Source organism: Plectrocnemia conspersa, unplaced genomic scaffold, assembly GCF_051122295.1.
Source record: "Plectrocnemia conspersa isolate PC_06_02 unplaced genomic scaffold, ASM5112229v1 ptg000008l, whole genome shotgun sequence".
Lineage (NCBI taxonomy): Eukaryota > Metazoa > Arthropoda > Insecta > Trichoptera > Polycentropodidae > Plectrocnemia > Plectrocnemia conspersa.
The window spans coordinates 8,945,719-8,953,757 of NW_028277172.1; the positions used below are offsets into that span (position 1 = coordinate 8,945,719).

General features: G+C 28.7%; 1 protein-coding gene across 1 annotated transcript in view; it reads right to left on the minus strand.

Annotated features, from left to right (window-relative positions):
* Window positions 1–5,274, minus strand: part of tor (tyrosine protein kinase receptor torso) — a 44,232-nt gene extending 38,958 nt beyond the window's left edge. The window contains exon 1 of the mRNA XM_088190217.1: window positions 4,968–5,274. The gene's annotated coding sequence lies outside the window, so the exon portion shown is untranslated. The remainder of the gene's footprint in view (window positions 1–4,967) is intronic.
* Between the last annotated feature and the right edge of the window lie 2,765 nt (window positions 5,275–8,039).

Below are 8,039 nucleotides of genomic sequence, written 5' to 3' on the forward strand. Positions count from 1 at the left end.
GTAGAGCGGAAAAAATAGCTAATGAAGATAAGAAACTTAAGATTATCGTCGAAGCGTTAAAATTTAATGGTTTACTGATTGTTATATTATAGATAATATAAAAAAAATAAGAATTTTATATCATATCTCTCCCTTCTCTCTCACCTTATAAGCTCTATAGCCCTGGATGAGCCTTGACTGCCTTTAGAAGACTTCTCACTCCAGCTTGTAATGAGTCTTTACATCCACATCTACCTAGGCCGTGGTCTACCCACTCTTCGCATCTAGCTTATTAAATGTCAAACGCTTCTGTGGTGTTGAAACTTCCATTAAAAGGATCTGATGGTTTTACAACAACCATCAGATCCTAGAACCATGTTTTTGCCTCGTATGCCAGCAAGGTTTTATTTTAGTGCTTCTTGACATCCGAGTAGAGGTAAAATATTTATGCTGCTAACACAAAATTCATAAAGAATGCTGTGAAAAAAAGTTTATTTATTTCTATATAAATATATTTTGCTTTTCGAGACTGGTTTATAAATGTAATCATATTCTATCCAGAGTACGTGAGTTAACGAGTGTATGAGCGTGCCTTAACTTATATCAAATATTGTTACCTTGAAACAGAAAAATAATTTATTTAATTTTTATAATATTAAAAATAATACGAGTATATTTGTATTGCCTACAATCAACATTAGTTATTCTTGCGAACGAAATATGGAACTTTGCAAGATATGTTTATTATTAAATTAGAAACTAATAATACACTACATTATATTAACCAATAAGGTAAATAATTATCCAAAGTGTTATATCAGAGAGAAATTAGTGTTATTTATATCTATTAATAAATGTATTGCCTTTCAACTGATAGATATTAGTTTTAGCACCTTCAGTACGCTGACAGTGTCACGTATTGAAGTGAGTTATTTATAATTGATCTTTACACGAGTGTTTTATTTGTTACTTCTGACACGTACACATACCAGTGGCGTACGGTGGGTGTTAATATTGGGTGTGCTATAAAAAATAAAAAAAACGTACATTTTTTCATTTTTATTAGCCGAGGTTTTGGCATGCCTAAACTGCCTTACAGCTTTTTCCCATATATAAATAAATAAATAAACATCAAACCTAATCTAAAATATTATTATATAAAAATATCAAATTTCCAATAAACATAAAATTATAATTATTTATATATAAAATCTAATCTTCTTTCTTTGATCATAAATTTTTCTATCACGCTGTCATAAAAAGTGCTCTTCTTTTTAATATCCATAAGGATCCCTTTTTCTATTGAAATCAAGCTAAGGCCACATAGCCTTTCTTGGCCTTGGGTACTTCGATAACAATTATTAATTCGTTTCAGAGCAGAAAATGAACGTTCTGCTGAAGCAGTACTGCTTGCAGGAGTTAATATTAGTTTGCCTAATTTATCTATTTCCTGAAAACCTGACTCAAGATTATTTGTGTTCATAAATTGTACAAGCTCGTGAACAGATTTCTCTGCAAATGCAGGCAAATGATAAAGAGCAGCAAGCTCATTTTTTAAACTTATATAATCAAATAATGTTCCATAGAATTGTTGTAGTTTGGTAAGTAATTCATTTGGAAATTTTCCTTTATATTGCTCATATTTTTCTTTCTCCAGAAGGTGAAAATATTCCAATTTGGACATTGAAGAAAAACGGTTTTCAATTTGCTTACATATATTATCAACTATTGTATTAAATAGTTGGCAAAACGCGTGCTTTTCTTCAACAAGCAAATCATTACTCAGTCTTGGATAATTTTCTTCCGTTACATAAGAATCCCATAATGTTTCATAATTATTTTCCTGTCTGAGTTGTTGCAAAATTTCGGTAACTTTCTTACAGCAATATAATATGTCAAAAGATTTGGATTGTAAAATGTTGTATAAAACATCAGTTTTTCCAAAAAGGTTTGAAAATATGTGGAGAAGTTTTCTTGTTTCAAAATCTTCCAAAAAGCTAAGAAAACCTCGTGCTTTTATTACAGTGTCGGGGTCCCATAGTTCACAATTTTTCACGACGTCTCGAAAAAAGTCCGTAAATTAATTTCTGTATTTTTGCACTGTGTTACTTAACCGTGATGTGTAATTCCATCTAGTAGGTGTAACAGAAGGAAGTCTTCTACCTACAAACTCTTGTAAAGCATTTATTCGTTTGGAAGATTTCGAAAAGATTGCAGACAATCCATTTAAAGTTTGAAAGAATGATTTGCACACTTTTATATTGGAAAGACCATGTTGTAATGTTAAATTCAACATATGAGCATAGCAGTGTGTAAAAATGGCCAATGGATAAACTTCGAGTACTTTGGCTTGCAAACCATAAATAAATCGGGAAGAGGTGGACGTGGTTTGCCAATTTTGATTATCTTCAATTTAATTTCATAACTTCTTTTTGAAAATGGATTATTCAAAATATCTTCAACAGTATTCTTCATCATTTTTGGGGTAAATAAAAAAATATAATCTAAAATAGAAAATTAAATATTGATCATATGTAAATAAGATAATAAACTATTTTGCTCCAAAATTTAAAAAATGAGTGACCTGTTATTGTGATATAATGTAATAAAAAAGCAGCGACGGACGCTAGAGTTTTTGAAGTACGCGCACCAAATTCGAGACCAATTTTACTACTGAGCGCTGCCAGCCGACAGATCGACTTCAGCCGTTAAATCTCGGAACAATTTACTTTAGTCAGCCGCCGCACCCAAAGCCGGCGCGCCAGATGTGTAATACATAGCGTGTCGCTCGCGCGGAAACTTTCAGAGCGAATGACAAATACCAATGCATACTATACACTGCATATTAAAATTTTATAATTTTGCATATTACTGTATGCAAAATGATGTCGCTTTATGCCCTAAATTTTCTAAATTTCTAAATTTATATTTTAGATGGTTTTGCGGGTGTGCGCCGCACACCTAGCACACCCTGAATATACGCCCCTGACACATACATTATTTAGCTAGAATTATAGTACATAACAACATTTTTTGCAACAAATCATTAAAATTTTACTTATAAATAGAAAATCTATCTGGTAAAAAATGTAATCAAGTCTAAACGATAAAATGCATAAACTTAAAAAAACGTAATTATATAGGAGAGACCATTAGTTAGCTTCAAATTAGTTTCAGCATAATTAAACCGTTTATTTGTAATATACAGGCTTGGTCATAATAATGGGGCACCCCAATAAATGTGTTATATCCTAAATAATGATCAAGGTTGTTAAATGTGTTTATTTTAAGATTATTTTTAATATTAAGTAAGCCCACTCTTAGCTTTATTTACAGCTGCAATATTTTTTGACATACTATCAACAAACGACTTGCAATTTTTCTCGTAGCACAACTATGGATTTGCAATTGTGTTGGGCAATATTTCCTTTTATTTTTCCCATAAATGTTCTATAGTATTTCGATCTAGTGACTATGTAGACTGTTCTAAAAGCATAAAATCCTTTGACGCAAACCTATTGAGCATCGTCTTACTGGAATCAAATCAATGCTTGGAAATATTTTTCGTTAGGAAACCATTTAAGTGAATTTTAGCATTGATATATAAATGTCATTATTCATATTACCCTCACGAGTGTACAGATTTCCTACCCCTGCTACAACCCCAGACCATAACGCTTCCGCCACATTATTTGACTTTAGGTACTACGCAATCAGATTCGATGCACGTTTAATATTGAAAAAAGTATGACTATTTTAAAAAAGAATGCTTAAGAAATTTTTGAATAAATGAATAAAAATAGACAAGTATTGGAATAAATTCGTAATAACAAGATGAATAAAATTAATTATAATGAATAAATAATGAATTTAAATCAAATCCGGGTATAAAGCTTTGAAAATATATAAAAAATCAATGGCTTATATTAAAAAAAAAACAATAAATAGTACAGAAAGAATTTATATATTTATTTTGATTTGGAACGAGATTATAAAATGAAGAATAAGAGAAAAGAGGACTGGGAATAAGATATTACAAAATATTTTAAATTTTAATATATTGTATGTATACAGTTAAATAAGCTTTCGTTTAATAAAATATACATTAAAAAATATTTACAAGTTTTTCATTTAATTAATAAAATTATTTTCAAGTAGTTTAGTCACAGAAAAAAGTGTTTAAACATTGAAAAACGAAATTATTGTAGAAAAATTTATCTTATCTAAAGCATGCATATTATAAAAAATAATATCTCTTTAAAGGTTAATTTTGCAAAGCAATACAGACAAATAATATGTATAAACCGTTTTCTACTTAATTAAAAAATATTTTTACAATATATTTCATTTTTATAAATTCTTAAATATTTTATACCTCTTTGCATTTTTATATTTTTGCTACTATCGAAATATTGTTTTAATAAATATGGTTTATAAATAAACGAGGGAATTATAGTTGTAATAAAATAAATAATTAACGTATGTACATAAAGTAAATAATTCATTTTGATGTGGCTCAGATCTTTTAATAATATGTTTTTGCAATTAAGCTCAAAAAGATTATCTACCACTGTTATGGGCGATAATAACTAAAACAGATTAAATCTTCACTCAGCAGGTAATTCAGCATTCTCCATATTAAAATATAACAGTTAAATTAATTAAACACGTAATGAGCTAAAAGTATTGCCGCATATTCTTTGGATAACTAATCATAAATGGTCCCGTTTCATCTGAATTTCGTCACATGTGCAGATATAAAAGAAAGTACTTGTGGGTCGTTGGACTAGGTGAAAACAACCGGATTTAGATTTTAGCTAACAATTCAAAACAATTTTGCATATGGTGACATAAACCATGTCACACGTGGATAATCGATTACCAAAGCATATTTAAAGGTAAAACAAGGATTGCAGTATTATAGCAGTTATATATATTAAAATTAATTCTTAGACACAAACATTTTTTATGGTATAAAATATATTTACCTCTTTCTAATTTACTCAGGTTCAGCGAGGAGCCGACTAATGACCAAGTGATCAAAAATTCTAACGCCTCGCAAGCAAACGGGTCACTAGTGTTAACATCATTTTTTATTTACAAATAATTCACAGTGTTATTGTTGTAAATCATAATTTACACGCTGTTCACTTTGTTACTATTAGCAAAATGCTAGGCAGTGCATACTGTGTGACTTTCGAATCTCATACAGAGTTTGGAAACCACAATATCGAAATATCGACCCGGACCCGCAACGCGCGACCCGCCAGCACCGACCTCGGGGTCTGACTGACCATACGAGCAACAGATACGGGCACACTGTGCTTAACGATTCGGCAATCCCAAGCAACCCTTTGCCTATTTCTTCTAAAAAATATGTACAATTATTTCAAACGATAAAGAGTGGAAGTCCTATCCCGAGTCATTTTTATTGAACTTGATATGCTTCTCCAAATTTTAATATTAGTATTCAGCTACTAAGAGTATATTAATTACTATGAATTATTATTATAGATACATTGCTATGAAACCTACACTTAATTAACTTACTAAGCATCATTATTACTGCATCGTTTGCAATCAAAATTTAATAAGATGGATATGTTGCATATCTTTACATAAACCAGTATAATGTTTAAAATATTCAGTTTAAAAGACACGACGTGGGTTTTTTTTCAGTAATGATAAAAACGTATATTTATAAGTATATGTAAAAATTGTATATGTATTTAAAAGGTCTTACGTGATTTTTCGAGACTAAAATATTGCATATACAATACATAGTCTAGATATTTTAAAATAATAAACCGTGGTCAAGTCATAAAAAACAATTATTCTCCCAAATAAGCAAAACATAGCAACATTGTCATTGAGGCAAGTAAAATCATGGCTACTGAATCATTATGGATGACCACTCCTAATGATACTGTAGACTTGCTTAAATAATATAACACAAATAGTATGGAGTATATTTAATAAAATGCGTCTAGCGGAGTACTACAAAGAATATTTTTCTATTCGCCTAATTGGGCAAAATAAGCCCTCACATGAGTTGTCAAAGTTGCTTGTCGTCAAACATATAAAAAAATAATGAAGACACGTACATCTTTGATATTAATAAGATAACTTTTAAGCAACGAATAACGTGGCGCGTTTTTTTTCAAAATAACAAATTGTATAATTATAATCTACTTTTATTTTTATAAGTTGTGCAAAGATAAATATTATATATGCAAATGTATATACTACGTTACCTGTCTCCAAGTAATATCTACCTGAAGATCTTATTAAACTCTTAAAATTCATGACCGAATAGGGGTGGGGATCTGCTCTACAACAGTTGATAAAGAAAATATATTTCTACTGTAAGTGAATATAAAACAGTCGTGTGCAACCTCGAGTCAGTCTAACATCCCTTCCGGTTCTCAATCGTATGTCCAATACGGTAATTCAGGGTGGAAACAGACTATTTGTTATTTTCTATTAGATTGCAAGTGATGTAATCTGTGTAAGCAAAAAATACAACGCATTTCTTTCTACTTAGCAGCATTTATCACGTTGTTCAGGTAGTCTTTTTTTCAAATGCTTTGGGAATTAATCGATGTTCTCTTGTATACGCAATCGTTTGTATAAATCCGATGAAACAAAGTATAAGCAAATCAATTTGTTAATAAGCTTTTAACAGGTCCTTATGGTTAAAATTGACAGAACCTCTAGCTGAAAATTATTTTTCAGCATAAATAAAAGCCTGCACGATCAATGAGTATTAAAGTAATAACAATTGTTTCTTAATGAACATCCATTTCCAGCCAAAAATATTATTGCAAAATTGTATAAAATGACGCACCCCATAATTAAAGTTTCTAAAAGTTGACTTTTCTATTTAGGAAAAGAGAGCGCTTTCAAACACAATATTATTGTGATATGAACCTTCATTAGCTCGTTGAATTTAAGAAATTGTATATAAAAGCGACGCTAATTTATTGTACTTCTCTTCTTTTCAGAAATAAATAAGCAGTGTTTATATATTCTCGTGAATGTGTCATATTTAATATGACGCATATTATTTAAAGAATATTTAATTAGTTTTAGTATATTATTATTTAATAAGATCCAAACAAAAATTCAAGTGTAGTGACAATCAGCAGATTAAGAAAAACTGCGTATGAAGGGTCATTAAATGTATTTTTTAAAGATAATTTTTTTTATATAATTAAAAGAATTTAGTTCTAAACAACTTACAATTAAATATAAACATATCTATATACAAGATAATATTTATTATACAATATTAAATTATAATTATTGAAGATAAATTATTTATTGTTTCTTTTTATTAATTAGCATATTCGTAATAACTTTCAAACCCAAATTTATTTATATAAACCCATTTACATTAACGTACTTATAATATAACATAAAATATATCACTTTGCTTAATGACTTTTGCGACATTTTAAATAAAATAAGAGTTAAATATTATATTTTAAATTGGCTTTTAGAATAATAAACGTTTCTGCAAGTTAAAATATTGAATTGTCGACAAATTCAGTATTTTCCTTTTTTATTTTGATAACGTATATATTATATAATAACGTATCATAATATCATAAATGTATACATACACAAGGATATCCTAGAAAAATGAATGATAACTGAACCGTTTTTAAAAGTATATCACGAAATAAATATATTAAAAAACGCCGCAGCGTTGATTTTAAAAACATTTGTATTAAAAATATCAGTAAATTTGCCCAAAAATATTTTTTCAATTTAATTTGCAGGGTCGTGTAAACGCGTAACATGTAAGTATTTCCTAAAAAAAAAACATTATATCGTAATTCATTAAAAAAAATATTATAATAAAATAAAATCAATAAAAATATTTTATTAATGGATTCTTTACGATGTGTTAAAATTATTTTGCTCCTTTAATTATATTAGGTATGTATAATAATAATATATTAAAATTCATTATATACTCATCAAATCTCATTAAATTTATTCTTTGATTTCATAAAGTAGAAACGTAATTGAATAGGGGCAAAGGAAAATACAAG